Here is a 21,130-nt window from a genome sequence, read left to right on the forward strand (position 1 = left end):
CTACAGTCGCACGTTAAACGCGCATGTTGACTGGCGTAGCTTGCAAAGTGTCGTCTGACTTGTCCATTTAATGTCAAACTCCCGTTTCACCCACTGACACTGTGCAACTTCGGCCCCTACCACCGCACGGTTATACTGTGCACTCAGTTGTCGGATCGTTATCGTCGAGTTTCCTTGCTTGGCAATGACCTGAGCAACTACTGTTCTTCTGCTTAATAAGGCGAAAGCGGCTTATGGGACGAAAAATCCCATGTCCGGCGTTACGCAGTCTAGAGTTCGTCATCATCATAATCAGCGTATTTTTTTTTATGTCCACTGCAGGACGAAAACTCATACCTGCGATCTCGAATTACCCCTGTCTTGCGCTAGCTGATTCCAATTTCCACCTGCAAATTTCCTAATTTCATCACCCCGCCTAGTTTTCTGCCGCCGCCGACTGCTCTTTCCTTCTCTTGGCACCCATTCTGTGACTCTAATGGTCCACCAGTTATCTACCCTACGCAGTACGTAGCCTGCCCAGCTCTGTTTTTTTCTCTTAATGTCAACTAGAATATTGACTATCCCCGTTTTCTTTCTGATCCACACCGCTCTCTTCCTGTCTCTTAACGTTACGCCTAACATATTTCCTTCCATCGCTCATTGTGCGGTCCGTAACTTGTTCTGGAGCTTCTTTGTTAACTTACAAGTTTCTGCCCCATATGTTAGCACCGGTAGAATGCAATGATTGTACACTTTTCTTTTCAACGACCGTGGTAAGCTCCCAGTCAAGATTTGGGAATGCCTGCCGTATGCACTCCAACCCAATTATATTCTTCCGTAAGTTTCTCGTGATCATGGTCCCCTGTGAGTAGTTGACCTACATAAACATACTCCTGTACAGACTCTAGAGGCTGACTGGCAATCCTGAATTCTTGTTCCCTTGCCAGGCTATTGAACATTATTTTTGTCTTCTGCATATTAATCTTCAACCCCACTCTTACACTTTCTCGGTTAAAATCCTCAATCATTTGTTGCAATTCGTTACCATTGTTGCTGAACAGAACAATGTCATCTGCAAACCGAAGGTTACAGAGATATTCGCCGTAGATCCTCATTTCTAAGCCTTCCCAGTCTAATGGCTTGAATACTTCTTCAAAGCATGCAGTGAATAGCATTGGAGAGATTGTGTCTTCTTGCCTGACACTTTTCTTGATAGGTAACATTCTACTTTTCTTGTGGAGAACCAAGGTAGCTGTGGAGTCCTTTTAGATATTTGCCAAGATATTCACGTATGCCTGCTGTACTCCTTAATTACGCAATGCCTCTATGACTGCTGGTGTCTCTACTGAACCATAATCTATGAAAGCCATATAGCGAGGTTGATTGTACTCCGCAGATTTCTCGATTAGCCGATTGATGACATTCATGTGATTCATCGTAGAATATTCCTTCCTGAAGCCAGCCTGTTCTCTTGGTTGACTGAAGTCAAGTGTTGTGCTTATCATATTGGAATTAACTTCGTGAATATTTTATGCAATACTGAAAGCAGGCTAATGGGCCTACAATTCTTTAACGTCTCCCTTCTTATGGATTAGTACAATGTTGGCATTATTCCAGCTCTCTGGTACACTTGGAAGTCGTGAGGCATTGCGTCAAAAGGGCGGCTAGCTTTTGAGGCGTGATATGTCCTAGATCTTTGATTAAATCGACTGTTATTCCATCTTCTCCTGCTGCTTTTTCTCCGGGTCATGTCTTGCAAAGTCCTTCTAACTTCATCGCTAGTTATAGAAGGATCTTCTGTATCCTGTTCATCACTACTTGGAATCAAGGTAGTTTGACTGCTCTGGGTAGTGTACAAGTCAGTGCATAATTCTTTCTCTGTTTTTACTATACCATCGAAATTGCTGATGATATTAACTTGCTTATATTGCAGTGCATACATTTTGTCTTGTCCGATGCCAAGTTTTCTTCTCACTGATTTCTTTTACTTAAAATCCGATGGCGTCGTCCTCGTGACAGAACGATGGTACCAAAAATGGCCGACGGCCCAACGAGTAAAAACACGTCAAAAAATGCTCGGATTGACGTCGAATGTCTCAGGGAAGTTTCTGTAAACAAAGTAAGTTAGTCGCTTCGAAAAGAAAATTTGTTACATTTTCGTCGGAATCGAACCCAGGCGAGACGAGTACGCTTCTCGGACGCCACGGTGTCTTTTTTTTTTCTTTTTACTACCATTTCACCAACATAAACAAAATTATCAGATACACATGTACACATTCTAAATACACCAGCCACTAATCGGCCAGTGTATGTGGTTTAAGAAGGCTTCACAGAAGCCAATTGGTCTAGTACAGGTAGCCACTCTGGGGGTCCACTTTGTTCTCTGAACTCCCGTGTGTTTATCATACTCTCAACAAAATAGTGTCTTGCGGCGGCTTCTCGGTTCTGGCTGACTAAAGGTGTGTCTAGTGCGTGCGTCATTCGGCACGTGACGGCGTAGCCAATGGGAAGGAGGTGGCGCCACGTCATGAGTGTATAAAATGAGTGCGCTGTCTCCCGCCCGTCACTTGCTATTTTGATTTCATCGGTGCTATCTCTACTGGTATGGACTTTGAAGCGTCTACTTCAGCGGCAGCTGTGAAACGTGAAGATGATGATGAAGAAGTTGACATAATCACGACAGAACTTTAGTGCATGTAGAAAACATCAATTGAAAACATTTCACCAAAAGGATTATAATGTTTTCGTGTTCCCATACGTAAGCAATCTTAAGCGTTTCTGCCGACTTCTTTTTTTTCTGCGTCGGGATTCGAGCAGCCGGCGAGCGATCGACCGGCCACTGGTAGCCCTTTTGTCCCAGCTTACGCGAATACGTTGTAATCTGCGCTGTAAGGAATCTGAAAAACCAATCTTATCAGCGCCGCGGACAAGAATAATGCGGTTGGAACCAAACACCGCGGTCGGCGCAGGTCTAAAACTCGCACTTCCTGCGCGCCTATTTCCGAACGGGAAATGCGATGGTTCTGAAATGAATTCACGCCTAAGTCTTTGGCGATTGACAGTGCAAGAAACCTTAAGAGAACGGCGAAAATATTTGCTTCGTTTTACCAACTCTGAAAGGCCGCCGAAATGTTTTATTAGCAGGGCACTTGAAGTTCGAGTATAGGCCTGGAGAATGAATTGATTGCCGCGAGATGGTATAATGGGCTTGTGCCAACTTTATTGACTGTGTAGAATAATATGTTGCACATACGAAGCAATTGTGGAGATCGGTATTGCACGGCTTCTAAAACGCCAATGAATGCATTTTGGGGAGGGTCCCATATGGCTGCAGCACTTTCCAACATTGGGAGAACTAGTGTTTCGTATGACCATAGCTCAAGATGTGCCGGGGCTTGGTGACAGTATCGACGTGGGTGTCCTGTGCATGCTTAGCATTACCACGATACGTTACTCGTTATTTTGAAATCTGATCGATATGTTTATTTATTTTATTTAGAAATACTTCCAATCCCATAAGGGATTATTACAGGTAGGGCACAAGGTCAAACAATAAACATAATGAAGTCATAGTAGTAATGTAGAAAAATACAAAATACAAACACAAAATCTCAGTATAACAAACATCGTGAGTATTAACATCAAACTGAGAAGTATAAAGAGGGGTAATATGTATATCTATACAGTCCAGCAGTATTTTACAAAGGTGTTTACAACCTTACAAAGAAGGTTAGCAATTCACTAGTAACAACAGAGAAGAAGGTGTGCAACAGTTACATTTCATAACTGAGAATCTAGTAAGTAATTTTCAAGAAGTGACAAAAAATGTGTATTTGACAAGCTATTGGTGATATTGGAAGGTAAACCATTCCACTGTCTTATGGCTAGCGGAAAAAAAGAGTATTTAAAACAGTCAGTTTTAAAACGATATTCCTGTAGGGTGTACGAATGCTTAAGCCTTGTTATTCTAGTGTTTGCGATGGTAACGTACTTGGAGCTGTTAACATTTAACTTGTTATGTATTATCTGGTGCAGTAATTTCAATCGAGCGAGTGTCGCTCGGTTTTGGATTGTGAGTATTCCGGCAGTTTTTAGCAGAGCACTTGGAGAATCTGTAAGTCGATATTTATTGAAGATGAATCTAATTGCTTTTCTTTGTACTCCCTCTAGCATATTAATTAATTTGTTAGTCGATGGAAACCAAGCTAAGTTAGCGTATTATAAGGTTGACCTGATAAGTGCGTTATAAGCTAGTAATTTAGTTTCTCGTGGGGCTTGACGTAGACGCCGCTTAAGAAAGAAAAGTCGGCTTAGGGCCGTTGAAGTAATTTTATTAACATGGGACATCCATCTAAGGTCAGACGTTAGTGTTACACCGAGATACTTGTGCTCTGCTGTTAAGGGGGCGTCGTTTATGGAGTAAGGGAACTCCTGTACATGGTGTTTTCTTGTTATTCGCAAAAGAACTGATTTTTTAGCATTAAGTGTCATTTGCCACTTTGTACACCACGCATAGACTGATTTTAGAGCATTGTTTAGGATTACATGGTCATCTGGTGAAGTAATTTCTTTATACAGTATACAGTCATCAGCAAAGAGTCTTATGTTGACCAGAATGTCAGAGGGCAAGTCGTTAATATAAACTAGAAATAATGCAGGTGCTAATACGGTGCCTTGGGGCACACCAGAGGTAACCTGAGTTAGTTTAGAATTTGTATTGTTAATCTGTACGAATTGTGACCGGTTAGTTAAGTAGTCCTTTATCCAATCGCTAATGGGACCCTTTCCGAAAGTGTGCTCAAATTTTAACATTAGTTTCTGATGTGAAACGCGATCGAATGCTTTTGAAAAATCGAGGAAGATAAGGTCTGTTTGGTTGTCTATGCCTCTGGAGACATCATGTATTAATTCGACTAGTTGAGTGACTGTGGATGAACCCTGACGGAAACCATGCTGAACCGGAGTTAAAATGTGGTTTTGATCGAGGTAAGCGTTTATGTGTTTAAGGATGATGTGCTCAAGTAGTTTACACACGGTACTTGTGAGAGAGATTGGCCGAAAGTTAGAGGGCTCATTTTTATTCCCTGACTTGTGTACAGGGATAATTTTAGAGGTTTTACAGTCATTTGGTAGATTGCCTGTGGATAAAGACTTCTCATAGATTAGGGTTAAATAGTGAGATACTAGCTCAGCATACCTTTTAAGAAAAGCATTTGGAATTTTGTCTGGTCCTGGGCTTTTCTTATTGTCTAATTTCAGTAATAGGTTTAGAGACGTGCTCTAATTTCTTTTCCTTTAAAAAATTGGTTGAAAGAAGCGGAAAGGGTAGAAAGGGGGAAAACTTAAATTTGCTTCCATTCAGTGTCATTAGCCATTTGTTACAGCAGTGAGATATATACCATTAGGATGAGATTGAAGAACAGAAAAATCACCGCCCAAGCACTCCGTACAGATAGTTAATCAGCGAATCCGGCCCCGGTGTTTATCACTGGTTAATCATGACGGTACATTAAAGTATTTCTCAATTATTGGTTACGTCTTTGTGTTTCTTAATGAGGTGACACACACATTCAGCTGCGACGACGTCACTGCGTCGGTATGCCCGCCGTTGTGGCATTGCCGCTCGCGATTCTTCAAAATTAAATTGCTTCAAAATTAAATGTGTCCGTCACGTGAGACAATGCCCCCTTAAGAAATGGCTCGTACCCTCGAGGCCTCTCCATTACAACGACAGAAGTGAACGGTGGAATGATGAGTGGCAACGGAGCCAGCTATGGCACGAGTGCGTTCTGCGCCAACATAGAGTTTCTCACTATAACACCTAGAGGGTAAACTGGCGCCACCGTTTATGCGAGTTTCTTAAAGGGCTGCCGTGCCCTCATGGGAATGACGGGATATGTGTCTGCGAGGCTTGTGTTCGCTGGTGTTGTACGAGGCTTCGTCTAAAACGTGGATATGGCTACACAAATAACGCGTTCTTAAAATAAAATCTACATAAAAGGATTTCATTCCCCCATATTGCATCTCTCAATAAAGTTTACTCACCTACAATGCAGCATCAAGCGAAGAAAAGCAAGAGCAGACGACAAGTTGTTCCAAAGCGAGCGAGAATCTTGTCGTCTGCCCTCCAACTTTAGCGGCCAGCTGATACTTTTTACGTTTCATATAATTGTGCACCCAATAGTAAGTCCTCAAAATTAAACAAAACATGTTTTTGTGTAATAATAAAGCTAAAGCAGTTCTTTACGTACTGTTTTAGCAGGAAATGAATCATTGTGACAGACGGAACGGTGCTAGCCGGGCGCGTCTTCAAGGCGTTCGGGCTCTCCAAGAACGATGCCAATCCGAATCCACAATATACCTGTATTTCCTTGCATACCACGACGCAGCAGCGCCACATTTCCCTCTAGGTTTTATAGTGTGAAACTCTATGGGCGCCAACGAGCCACCTGTGGAAGACGACGACGCTCGAGCCATTGCTGATGATGATAGTGTCTGCGCACATCGGATGGACGGATTTTGGTTTCGCCTAGCCGTGTAAAATCGTTTGTACCGGTTATTGGCTTCGTTCATCTGACAGTTGTAGTCAAGTTTCTCAAATACTTCCAACCTGTGCGTGTGATGAGTGTATTGCCAGTATTGACGTTTCTTCGATCAACTGACGGTCCTCCGGAGCAACTGTGGGTCGAAAGTGGTTTTGTTTCGCAAGTGCACCTTGTAGCCGTCACGTGAATCCGTAGACGTATGCTTTCTCCAAATCCGCGTGTCTTTCTTCTTCCACGTCCATTGTCTTAGAGCGCGGTGTCCACACAACCCGCTGTTCCAGTTCCGAAACGGCTGCCCTCTCCACCCCCGTGAAATGATTAAAGTGGGGGCGGCGGCCCTTTGCATTTGCTTTTATGGGCTCCCGGCAAGCACGCCTTATTCACACCGCCATTCACTGGCGCACTCCAATCAGCCGCCGCTTGCGCTGCTTGTCTCTTCTGGATCTGCGGCGAGGCCAGCTGAAAGAAAAGAAGGCCAAGATTTACAACTGCAGAGACACAAAAGAAGCGGTTCCGTAATTAATTTTTACAGCCGCCTCCGTGGAGCTACGCAGGAAGCTCTCAGTCACGTTCCTTCATCGGGCGCGCTCCTATCGGAGGATTCGTGGTTGCACTCGTCTGGCCTGCTGGTGCCCGTCACATTATGTGCGCGTTTTCTATCTCTTCAACTCGTACTGAGAAGTTTCTTCTTTTTTTTTTTTTTTTTTTTTTGGGGGGGGGGGGGGGGTTTGCATTTTTAAACGTGGCTCACTTGAATTCGTGGTCTTTTTCCATTTTGGTCGTCGTGCTTCATCCCTTTCTTGTGGCAGAACGGCGCTGTGCACGCTTTTGTCGCTACCATTTTAAACATTCGCTTTATTTCTTTTTTCTTCTCTGTTTTACGTGTCATTTGCGCAAGGCATGCGCCTGCAGTCTTTTTGGCAACCTTATACTTCCTTCTGCAGTCCTCATTATCCATGTCACCGCTTGGTAGTGCAAAGGACAATGTATGCGCTGAAAATGTTCGTATTTGAAAGCAATGATGAAAAAAACGGTGGCGACATTTCCAGAGAGAGGAGAGCTGGTGTCACAAAAAAAAAAAAAAGCGACGGCATTAGGGCCGCCTCGTGAGGGCGTCCAATGACGGAGCGTTGTCTTTCTATGTCTGTACGTATTCTGTGAAGAATTTATAAATAAAATGCTGTCTTGGTCAAGACTAGATAATTATAAGAACGTGTGAGAGCGTCTTTGTAGCTTCATACCAATGCCTTGGTGACAGTCCAAAGTAGGCGTTGGCGTAGCTCCAAACATAACGCCCGTATTGGCCAAACGCGCCGATGTTTGAATGATCGGCTCAGAGAGCATGCGTACGCATGAAAGTGTCTGTACCCAGCCCAGCATTGCAAAGAATGCGGCTGCAAACCTCTCTTTGAAGATTGCACAATACTAGCTAGATGTACAGAACAAAGAGCACGTGAGATTTGGGGAGCGTTTTGCATTCAATCGCACGGAAACTCCTGCGTACCCTCTGTTTCTCTGCATAGCTGCGAGATTAACTACTTGTTAAAAACATGATAACCTGCCATGACGACGCGTGTGATGTGATGATTTCATTCCCTTCCCGGCGCAGAAACCGTGTTTTTCTGGCCTTCTGCGCACAACCTGTGCATTGTATATATTGTTTTCCCAGCAGTAAACCAGTGGTTGTTCTGTCTACTCACTTCGTCCCGTCCTTGTTCCCGTCCTACTGATGCCAGCCCAGACCAGCACACTCGTTCGCCACGGAGTGTTGGTCTCGTATGTTAGCGTGGCTGCGTTTTCTGCGCTCCCGGCGCGCTCGGTATCGATATTGTCCGGACTGAGCGTTGAAATGTATAGCTCAAATAATGATATGTAACCTCGCCAGTGGTGCTGATTTAAGGCGCTATGTTGTTCATTGCGTTGGCCGTGATGAAGAACCTGAGAAACTTCTGCAGGAACTATCATGTCCCACGCACAAGGTCGTGGCCGCTCGCTACCTGGGCCCTGGTCGGGCGTGTCTAATCACTCTTCAAGGTCCTCGCTCCCTAGCTACCAGAATGTATCTTGTATTACGGCTGCGCTCTGCGCCGCCGTCTGTTGAAACCCTCCGTAGTTTGATGCTACTCTTGCCTCAAAGAGGGACACACAAAATCATCATGTGTCCGCCCCACCCAAGGACGGCAACATGGAACCTGAAAGCGTCAGCGTCGTTCCGATGCGGCCTATTCCAAACAAACGCTCATCACATCACTTCTGCGTTGTGCTTTTACCAAGCTAGAAGCCACTAAGAAAGCTTGCCAGCTCCGTTCTCGGCGACCAACTGGCGCTCCTGAATATCCATCGATAAACCCTGGCTACAACTGGTACACCCTTTTGAGCTCCCTATAAGAGGACGCTAGCCAGGTGACAGCAGCAACTACAACGACACGTGATTCTGCCACACCTGCATATATAGCGCAGCGCTTCGCTTATTCAGTTCGCTACCCCAACGCGCATCACAATTGATAGAAAACACGGCGCTTTCCTTGGCGAACGAAGATTGCGACATGGACCACGTTTGTAAAGGAAATCCATTGTCTCAAGCAAGGAAGTGCTCAAGCGTGACAGAACGCTGTCTTCACAATCGTCACCGACGTCCGTTTCTGTCCCTACCGCTAAGCCGGTATCCATGTCTCTGTCACCGCATGAACGTTTGCGCTTCGTTGCGCAACAACTCCAGCATCTGACCTCGATTCTAGTGGCTAACCTCAATTTGGGATGGCTCCTACGTCTTCAAGAACACCGGAAGGCAGTTTGCAGTGGAACTGTCGCTCCATCTCTGCGCTAGCTAGCGTCTCAGATATGGGAAGCTGTGTGCTGCGGCTCTGTTGCTTCAAGAAACCAATGGCCTGCCATCAATTTCAGGGTTTGTGGCATACTCGTCGCCTTCAGTTTTCTGATCGTAGGAATGTTAGGCCTAATGTCCCTCGAGGAAAGGCTGCAATTTAACTTACGTACGGTATTCGTCAGACCCTCGTGGACCTTTCACGGTGGTGCACTTTACGGCAAGAAGTCGTGGCCGTATTAGTTAGTCTCCAACGCACGGGCGTTATCACCGTTTCGTACTACGGCAGTCCCTTCAGCGGTCGTATGGCACGGTTGTGTCTCGACTGGCTGGCGCATCTACAACAGCTGCATCCTGGATGCCCCATTATGGTAGCAGCGTATTTTAACGCGTCCCACACAACTGCAGTGCTCACACCAGTCCTTTTTCGACATCGCCCTCTTGGAAGTTAACGACGATGAATCACGCCCGATACATCACGTATGCAGATGACATGTCACTCTTTGGTCCCTTGATCCTGAAATCTGCCGTCAAGAACAAGCGCTTCAAGAGGCCCTAGACGTGACTGAAAATTGTGCTCAGATAGGGCTTGAAATCTCCAAGGACTAGACAGCGTACGTATCGGTAGCGGACAAGCATGGGCGCCGTCTACTTCCTCTCCGGCCTCTTCAGATAATTTTGGATCAGCAGCCACTACATGAGGCTTGAATCTGTCGTGTGCTTGGCCTTGAAATTGTTGTCTCCGGATGTGCGGGACAATAGTTCAAGGGCGCAAAGCAACAGGCCGCAGAAGTGATACACTTTGATACGTCGGACTGCGAAGAAATCTCGCGGAGCGAGCACTGACACGGCTCCTTGCCCGTTCTGTACTGCAGCCACGACTCGGCTACCGGGCCCAATTTCATCATCTCGCGAAGACAGAATGGGCTCGCCTTGAGGCCATTTATCACGAAGCCATGCGGGTCATAACGGGACTGCCACGTCTCACTTCGGTGCCAACCCTACAGGCCGAATGCCAACTCAACACTATCCACGAGCTGGTGCACCAACGTCGATGTGCGTGTGCCCTTAAGCTATCAACGTTTTGCTCGACCGCTATTTTGGCCCGGTACATGGGACATGAAACACACAATCCAGCTCCATACGTCACCCGATGTGGCCCCGTGGAATAGCGTACAACTAAATGACAATAATCGTATTGACCGTGGCTTCCTTTTGCTCGGGCTGCTCGATATTCTCGGCTCGTCAATCGCACGCAGTCGACGCAAGCTATGCACGATATACGTAGAGGAACTCGGTCCACTTCATTCTCAGATAGCATTCACCGCCTTGCAGCCTCTACAACTGTCGAGATACGCGTCCAGCGGGTGCCTCGTCGAAGCAGATAATTGGCAGCTCAGCCGCACTAACTTCCACATTTGCCTCAACACGCCAACTGCTCTGTGAAAAAAGAAAACCTCCGGCGTACGGCGCGGCAGCCCCGCGCGGGTCAGGCCTTCCCGGTGGGTTAACTCGCCGAGAGGAGGTTGCGTTACGGAAGCTGCGTTTGGGCGGCGCTCAGCTCGTCTGTGATCGCTCTCTGGCCACAACAGTATACCGCAGTACCTATGGTACTTCATGTCCGTTTTGTCACGCCGCAATCCGGAATGTGATAGTGACTTTACTTAAGTCGTCTTCGCCACCTTCGGGCACCAGGCCTTTGGCCTGGCCGCCCATCCGACCTTGAACGTTGGATTAGTGGTTCATTTCATCGTTCGCTTCAAGACTTTTTGCGTGAATCGAATTCGTTCATGTACTTTTCACATGCCTTTCGATTGTACCTCAAGGTAAACTTTCACATTTAAAAAAAAGAAAATAATGCAAATTACGACCGATTCTCTAAATTCTTAAATGGCGATGCAATAAAATTTGACTGACTCAAAGTTGCCAATGTAAACGACAGTTCTAATAAAAAGTTAAATGACATAATTCAAATGGCACTTAGTTATCCCTATGTGGATGAATGCGAAGGCATTGCGACCACAGCGCGATGCTTAGACGTTATGGCACAACGTAAGGTCGAAAGTTCGTAGCCTTTTCGGACATCGTGGTCGCGCCGACAACTACGCCGTATTTTCCGCCTCATGGGCCATATAGTGTTTCCGAATTAAAATAAAGGTTTCGCGGCAAAGTCCACCTCAGCTTAAAACTCACCCGCAAGAACGCCACGCTCGCTATTCTATAGTAGCCGTCTTATTTGACAATATGCGTGGCTTTGAAGAACCTTGTAAGACTGAGGCCGCAGGAGCATCGCGTCGACCGCGCGCCCTTGTAGCGGCGCTCCTCAAGCCTTCATCTCACCTCAACCTCCGATTATATTTGACAACCTCACTCAAGCTCAGGCTGGGGTGCATTTAAGAGGTCAACTTTCAGCGGCCGCCATAGACCTCGCCTCGACCTCACCTTGCTGAGGTTCAACATCATTTGTTGAGCTCGTGGTCGGCTATTAATGCCCACCGTGTTACTCGTGCATAAGTGAACACGTTGTAGCGAAGAGCCGTGTCTCCTTTTGACTGTCGCCGCTGCGCTTCTCCGAACTCTAATAAAGCCCTTTACAACGTTAACATGTGACGATGCCTTTGATACAGTTGGCTCAGGTATGACACAGCAAATTAAATACGGATAATACGTCACGAAAACATTTGTTCACTACGATATTCCAGCTGCGAAACTTGTTATCTGTGTGGGTGTCATATGGCACGTAAAATATTCGTTTCGTGTGCAACCGATGATGGTGATGCGAACGGCATTCCGGTGACGTTAGCTGGGGGAACGGCATTTCTCATCTGGAACGCTCTACGTAAATAATTTAAAAATTTATTAGTGTAATTGTTACTTATTCAATTAGACATTTCGATTCGTTCGTAGAAGCTGAAGGACCCTGGTAGAAGTAATGGCCGCATTGTCGAGTAATCTAGCTCAAGTGGTACAATTGTGCTGTCTGCTACATACAATTATAAAATTTTTCGTGCAGTTAAAATAAAAAAACTACTTAGCGTCAGCGCAGCTTACGATCCAAAGGATCAATTTAAAAAATATATCACCAGCCCTTCTCGTGTCGAGAAAAAAGGGGTAAGCGAAGCTTGTCGTGTGTGTATCTGACCTTCGTGGTGATTTTCTTTCTCTGTCGCTTTCTTTCTCTCTCTCTCTATTTATCTTTCTTTCTCTTTCTCTCTCTTTCTCTGTTTCTTTCTCTTTCTCTCTTTCTTTCTCTCACTCTCTCTCTCTCTTTTTTGTCGCTGGTATGTGCCATTGAGCTTGGGCCCTTTCTGTACTATCGCCAGGATCGGCCCATTTTTCAGCGTGACACCACCACCGCCGACACTTGTGAGCCTATAAAGCTTCGCTTAAAAAGCCCGCATATCTCACGTCCTGTGGGAATCGATGTTATGCAAAGCAGTGTGTGGGGAGCCTACCAAGTTTAACGAAACGACCATGAGAGCATCAAGACGTAGGCGGCTGTTTCATGACCTACATGACACATATGTCATGATATTCATGTCATGACATATCATTTATGTTCGTCATACACTCTTGTCATCATACTATGTCAATTTTGGTACCGACCAAGTTAACGAAACGCCCATGAGAGCACCAAGACGTAGATAGATAGATAGATAGATAGATAGATAGATAGATAGATAGATAGATAGATAGATAGATAGATAGATAGATAGATAGATAGATAGATAGATAGATAGATAGATAGATAGATAGATAGATAGATAGATAGATAGATAGATAGATAGATAGATAGATAGATAGATAGATAGATAGATAGATAGATAGATAGATAGATAGATAGATAGATAGATAGATAGATAGATAGATAGATAGATAGATAGATAGATAGATAGATAGATAGATAGATAGATAGATAGATAGATAGATAGATAGATAGATAGATACTCTCAAAGTGGGAAATGTTCGCGGAGAAATGCTTCGTATTAAAAAAAACACGTCGACATAGGCGCAGTCTAGTTTAACGGAAAGTGTATATTTTTTCCATGATTAAAACTTTCTAATTGGTACATAGCTCTAATTGGTACATAGTTCAAGCTTAAGATAATTGCTATCGCAATGTAAAGTGTTGCAGTGCCTTTTCTATGCGTCCCAACTGCCACAGATCAGAGTCCTAGGACTCATCATCGAATCCAAGGTCACTAATAGGAGAAACCGTCAGGAGGCTAGTAACCAAAGTCACCAACGCAATAAGGCTAATCAAGAGAGTCACAAACAAACAACAAACACCAGGGAATGAAGGCGGCTACCGCCGTCAGACTTATCTATTCATTCGGCATAAGTCATGCCATATACGCGGCGGAATACCTCAATTAGTTTTTTTTATTATATAGTATTTAGGAGATACCGCCTTTAATTGGCGCTGGCTACTCCTTTTCACATAGAGATGTGGGAAAGAAATAATTAACCTACACTCATTAAAACTAGAAGTCGACTCCAAATTACAATAACAAAGTCTAGTCACATAAGTACACTAATGTCACACTAATACTGAAAGTCAACTCAGAAACGCACCAACACAAAGTTCAGTCACATAGGCGCACTAAAGTAAACACAAAATCCAGTCACAGAAGTACCCTAATGCCAGACTAAAACAATGTCAACTCGGGAACCCAGCTCCTTAAAGTTCAGTCACATAGGTGTGCTAAAGTAACACAATGTTCGGTCACGTAACTGTACTAAAATCAGCACACGTAAGAAAGCACGGATTAGATTCAAATGAAGGTACATGAACCCAGGTGTTGAATTGACCAAAATCAGGTAAAATAAAAAATCCTGTAGAGCGAGCTTATCACCGATAAACACTCTTTTCAATGATTCCCGTGAATATTTCTCGCTTCTAGAAATCTTTGGAGAGCCATTAACGCTCGTCTTTGCAACGAATAGGTTGGCCAAGGACCTAAGATATTCCTGAGGCTGATGCCACTAAATCACGTGCTAAACGTTGTCTGTGTGTGTCGTGTCGCAGACATTCTAACAGAAGATGCTGTACATCCTCATCCACATGGCCACAAGTAAATTCCGGACAATCAGCTCTTGAATTTTTTTGTAGAAAATGTTTTCTGTACGCAGTACCGAGCCGCAGTCGGTGAATGAGTGCCTCAATAGCTCTGGTTGTATCCGATGTGGACGGGATTTTGAATTGAAGCTTAGGGTCAGTGTGAAATAACTCTGAAGATTTCGAGTTCTGATCGAACCATGTCGCTTTACAAGCACGGACTGAGATCTGTCTTAGTATGTGCGGCAAATCGTCTTGCCTTAGAGGGAGACCATACGTACCGTTATTAATATGCGTTTGTCCAGCTGCCTTGTCTGCTGCAACATTTCCATGGATATTGCAGTGGCCAGGCATCCATTGGAACAATGCTGTGCAATTTTTTTCACTTGCCTTTGTGAGTTCCTTTAGTGTCTCATAAGCTATCGCCATATTTTGAGAATTGCTGATGCCACCATGAAGTGATGACAAAGCTGCCTGCGAGTCAGGAAGGTGACCCATTGGTTCCCTTTTTGCACTGAATTTATGTATCGTAACAAAGACAATATTGCAAAAACTCTGCTGTAGTTGATGACGTCGTACGAGACAGTTTTAAACGTTGGTATTCGGTTACATTCTAGAATGACAAAGTCAGCTGTGGAAGAATGTGTTTGACAAGAACCATCGGTATACGCTTGAATATAGCCAGTGTACCGAAAGTATATCTGGTATAACGCTAGGTGTTGGGCTGCTAGGACAAACATGTCTCGTTTGCGAATAATTCCGTCAACGGAAAGATCAATTTTTGGTCCGACAAGTCGCCATGAAGGGTAGGGATCCAAAATTTGTGATGCGGTAGTAGATTTTTGTGCCCCTGAATCCCAGTATTGATGTTCACACTGTCTCTCTCAATATGTAATTGCTAGTGGGTGCCTTTTGTGCTGCACTGAAACTCGAAAGTCGTGTCGACAGGTTTCAACCGTCCTCATAATAGGGAATGGAGGATGACGTGCCTCTGCAATTACTAAGGAACTTGAGGTTGCTCAAGGAACGCCTACGGCTCCTAGCTATTAATCGTTGAAGTCGCTCTTCAGATCAACGGAAGATTCCATGCAGAACAGGTGAAGAATAAGCTATCTTTTGCTTTATAAGTGCATTGTGTATTTTCAATAGCGATTAAACTGACCCTCCCCATGTCGTGCCTGCTGCGCGGCGAACATTTATTGTTTTGTTTAATCATTCTTCGAGTGCTTTAATGAGAGAATTCCAAGAAAGTTGTATTGTTTTACAAAGTCTAAACGTTGTCCCTCAAGGCACAGCTGAAAATCTTTTAGATATCCTCTGGTGAAGGGTAGCGCAGCAGTCCTACTGTAAGACAGCTCTATTCCTCTTTCCTTTGATAATTTCTCCACAATGTTTAGGCATTCCTATAAAGTTGATTGAACATGGCTGGCACATGAAGCAGAGGCCCAAATACAAACATCATCCGCAAATATATAGTAGTGTAGTGCAGGTGGAAGTCTCCGCGGTAAATCCGGCATCACACAGTTAAAGAGAAACGGGCTTAAGACACTGCCTTGTCGGACTCCTTGAATAAGATGATGAGAGGAACTTTTCCCTTCGCTTATTTGAATAAATATTTATCTGCCATTCAAGAAGTTGGATATCCACCGTAGCGCCCTTCCAGAGACTCCCAGCAAGCAGACCACACAATGTATGAGCGTAGCTGACTGTGTCGAAGGCTCGCCTAACTTCTACAAAAAAAAAAATAAACGCTATTGTGACACTTCCCCTTGCTCAGTTCATGTTCAAGATAGGTAACGATACCCAAAATTATATCCATGGTGCATCGCCTGCCTTCGAAATCCTGTTATGTGATCGGGAAGTACTTCTGTATGCTCACACCACCATTGCAGCCTAGTGTCAATCCTTTTCTCCGTGACCTTGCATAAACAACTCGTCAGGCTCACAGGACCAAAAAGGCTCAAGAGAGAGGAGTTTTTCCAGGCTTCAATATAGGTATCACACGTGCTGCTTTCCAAGAGGCAGGGACATACTCCTTTTTCCACAAGTCATTCAGTAATTCCAAAAGTTCCAATCGACCATTAGGTCCCATGTTTTGCAACATACTGTATGTAATGGAATCTGAACTTGCAGCAGTTTTTGTCTTACAATACGAAAGTGCACTTTTTTGCTCAATCATAGAGAATTCGTAGTCTAATTGTACATGCTGCGACTGAAAACACGCAGAACTTTTTGTTTTGCCATTTCAATTGAATATTGAAATTCAGCACAAGTAATAGAAACGCTTGTTCTAGTTATGCAGAATTCTTCAGCAGTCACTAATTCTGAAGTATCCTTGGCTATTGCGAGAGCACGAAATGGTTGTATTTGAACAACAGGGCCGCTTAATGCACGAATAGTCATCCATACTCGAGGAACGCGTCAGGGGAGACAACGTATTGCAATATTCACGCCATATTTTTTTTTCCTAATTTTTGTAGTCTTCGCATGACTCAGTGGACTTGCTGCGAATTTCCATACGCTTCTATATTTGCACTGTGGTGGTGAGCTCTTCCTGCTCTTCTTCTTAAAGATCTCAAATGTTGACATTCTCCATCAACCGATGTGGACTTGTTGCATATATGACGCCGATTGATGACGCCCCCATAGCGCGAGCCTTGTGCACGCAATAAAGAGATGTAGGGCTGTGGCGGGCCCTCAGAGCTTCACCACCAACAAGTATGGTCGTGCCTCTCAATTCTACATGCTGAGATTGCTCATCAGGAATGGGCACTTGTTTCGTACACATTTTCATTGGTTCTTGTATCACTGATGTGAGTTTCTCTGCGTCAGTTTCACAATCCACTCGACTGGACAAGTGTTGACGAAAGAGCTGCCAGTTTGTTATATCTTTCTTTCGCAGTACTTTTTAATCGTGGATGTAAGAATTGGGAAGTGATCAATTGCGCGTGTTTCTGCGTCTGTTGTTCACCCGGCATCGGATCATTAGAGCACAGCGTTACGTCTATGCAACTGACATAGCGATATCCACGCATAAATGTCACAGATACATCATTCAATACTGACAGGTTGCATGTTTCCGCGGCGCATTGAATGATATTCCTACGGGCGCCACAGTGTTTACTCCCCCATGTTACGTTGTGTGCGTTAAAGTCCCCACATTCGATAATATTTTATCTTCTGATGCTAAAAATATTTACCAAATCATCAGTCGTAAATGTCTGAATGCTTGCAGGTATATGCTTACGATTGTTACACATATTTTAGCGAGATATACTTTGCCGGCTAGATATTCAGGAAAATCCGATCTGCTTGATTGAATAAGGTGAGAGGGCAAATCATTTTGAACACAGATAAGAACACAGATCGAGCCGCACACGATTGGTCAATTTGATCGTCACGGTTCAAATTGACCAATCGTGTGCGGCTCACGGTTCAAATTGACCAATCGTGTGCGGCTCGATGGAACGGACCGCCTCCGTTCTATTTTGGAACGCGTACAAGATCGCACCCTTGGTCTACTGTTTCCGGCTGGACGAGACGATCCACGTATATTTGATATATATTGTGGGGATGCGCGGCTCTCACGCGTCTCCTGTGATCCGGCTTCACCGCGTGGCAGGGTGCCGGAGGCGGTCGTAGTGGTTGCGGCGCGTTGCGAGAGATGGCGCGAGTGTCGCGATGCTAGCGCCACCGAACGGCGGGGTGACTTGGGAGAAAAAGGTCGAAGGCGCTCTCTCTTTGGGTTGGGATCGGCGGCCAACACGCACGAACGCTTCGCGCGTGCGCCGGCCCGCTTCGCGCGAGCGTCGCGCGAGGCTAAGAGCAGGACACCGGTATGGATGAACACGGATCGTTCGAGCGCGCCACCGTTCGCGTGACTGTACACGTGAACGACCAGGCGATGGTGTCATAGCATGGGGCGAACGTATTCGCTCGCTGTTGGGTCGCGGTGAGTCGGACTTCCTTGATTTGTCGCGTGCCCGTGTGAATGTTCTATAGGTTGTAATTCGGCTAGTGTGCATTAGTGTATGAAAGGTGCAATAAATGCCCTTTTGATTGTTTGCACTACTGTGTTGTCGTTCCTTTGTCCCAAGAGCATGTGTGAGACCCCACATCTGGCGCCCAACCTGGGGCGATGCGTATGCCGAATTCCTCTCCCTTGCACTACTTTAGTGTTTGTCGAGTGCGTTGAATCTACGCAGCGTGAGCGGAGTCACCCCTGGTTTGCTGGGGTGACTCCTGGTTGACTCCTGGGGTGACTCCTGACTCCTGGTTTGCGCTGACGATGTGACCTGCACATCGTCAGCGCTGCTGCCCCGGACTACAATCGAGCTACCCCAGGCGATGCAGATGCCTGTGGCCAGTTCGGCGCAGTGATTTCGGCGGCCGCCTGTGTCCGGCTCGCTACCCTCGGCGGCTGGGAAAAGAGCCGGCAGTCACCAGCGGCTCTCGCCGGCAGGGCGCGTCGGCGCGAGCGACGCTTGCTCGTGCCGACTTCTGCGTCGCCGTTTCCGGAGTCCTGTGCTGGAGTCGTGCCATCGAATCTGCGGAGCTGGTGCTGTGACCAACGGACGCCAGCGGTGAACCCCAGAGAGAATGTCGGCTCGCATGCTGCGGATAACGTGTGGACATTTCCTCGGCGGCGCCACTGTCGCATGTACTAACTTTTGTTCGTGACGCGCGCGTTGATAGACCTTGTGACATGTTTCGCCGGGGTATGTATAGTGATTTAAGGTTGGGGGGATGTGGGGATGCGCGACTCTCACACGTCTCCTGTGGTCCGGCTTCACCGCTTGGCAGGGTGCCGGAGGCGGTCGTAGTGGTTGCGGCGCGTTGCGAGAGATAGCGCGAGTGTCGCGATGCTAGCGCCACCGAACGGCGGGGTGACTTGGGAGAAAAAGGTCGAAGGCGCTCTCTCTTTGGGTTGAGATCGGCGGCCAACACGCACGAACGCTTCGCGCGTGCGCCGGCCCGCCTCGCGCGACCGTCGCGCGAGGCTATGAGCAGGACACCGGTATGGACGAACACGGATCGTTCGAGCGCGCCACCGTTCGCGTGACCGTACACGTGAACGACTAGGCGATGGTGTCACAGCATAGGGCGAACATATTCGCTCGCTATCGGGTCGCGGTGAGTCGGACTTCCTTGATTTGTCGCGCGTCCATGTGAATGTTCTATTGGTTGTAATTCGGCTAGTGTGCATTAGTGTATGAAAGGTGCAATAAATGCCCTTTTGATTGTTTGCACTACTGTGTTGTCGTTCCTTTGTCCCAAGAGCATGTGTGAGACCCCACAATATATATATATATATATATATATATATATATATATATATATATATTATGTAATTAGATATACCAAAGGCATCACGTACACCAGCCTCTTGTATGCACAGTACAGGGAAGCTATATTGTGCAAATAACTTGCTAAAATCAGCAGATTTGGATCGAAGGCTATTAGCGTTCCACTGAAATATGACGACATTTTCGAAACGGCTTTTCAGGATTGCCATCCGGTAGCACTGATGTGGATAGCTGACTCATTAATGGCACCATAGACAACAGTGTCTTTACTTCTGGAAGCTTGTTCGCCGAAGTTATACATATAATATAGAGCTGTGACAAGTGCTCGAACTGCAGCAAACAGCATGGGTTGAATCATCTGTCCAACACTGAGTGACGCGGTGTTTTCCTGGAATGTCGATCTTCCGGCCACCGGCCACCATTTGCAGTGATCGCTGAGGAGTGTTCTGGGAGGATCGCTGAGGTTGACCTAGGTTAGGTCGCTGATATTGTTGTGATGTGTGGTCTTCAGTGGCCGTAACCTAATGATGACTTCGCTGTATCTGGGACCCTTTCCCAGTTTGTTGCTTTAATACCGACGCATATGATGGTTCTTTTAATTTTTGTTCAGTTGCTGTTAACTGGCGATTTTTCGCAGGGCTTACTGCATCAAGATTCGGAAGAGGCTCCTTGTGTCGTGGTTGCTTCCCATGAATTAATTCATGTTTGCGTAGCTGGATGTGGCCTTGTTTTTTGGACATCCTGAGAAGTAAGCTGTCTGGTTACCTGCACAATTTGCACATTTAGGCTGTCGCAGACTTGCATTCAGCGTGCTCATGGTTCAAGGAGTAGATTTTACATCGACGTGATCCGCGATAGTTTTTTCCAGGTGTCCAAACCTCTGACAGTTATAACACCTCAAGGCAGGACCAACGTACTCTTCCACGGGGGGCTGGTGAGCCCCAAGTGAATTCTCTGAGCCATTGGTTTGTCATTTAAGTGAAGGATTACACTATACAATGAGCGGGATTCAACTGTATCATCCTCCACACGGTAGTATCTTGCTTGGCGGCGGACTGATATTACTCCAAAATCTTTCAAAAATTCGAGCAGTTGTCCTTCACTGTATTGAAGTGGCACGTGACGAATCTTTTCGACATTTCGAGTGTACGAAGCCGGTATGTAGGGCTTAACTCTTAGTCTTACTACTTCTTGCAATAAAAGCAGGTTTTTCGCTGATGCCACTGAGGTAACAGTCACTGAGAAACTGCCGTCTCTGTTAACTCAACTTTTTCCTTTGCCACCGAGACAATTTCTGAGGCAGCATCATTTGGATTAACTTGCCAAAAAGTGTGTCCTTCTTCTGACGGTCGGAACACCGCCAGGATTCCTTCACTTTTTTTTCTCTCTTTTTGTAAGTCACAGATGTGAAAAGTGC

This window comes from Dermacentor silvarum, chromosome 11 (assembly GCF_013339745.2).
Source record: "Dermacentor silvarum isolate Dsil-2018 chromosome 11, BIME_Dsil_1.4, whole genome shotgun sequence".
NCBI classification, from domain to species: Eukaryota; Metazoa; Arthropoda; class Arachnida; order Ixodida; family Ixodidae; genus Dermacentor; species Dermacentor silvarum.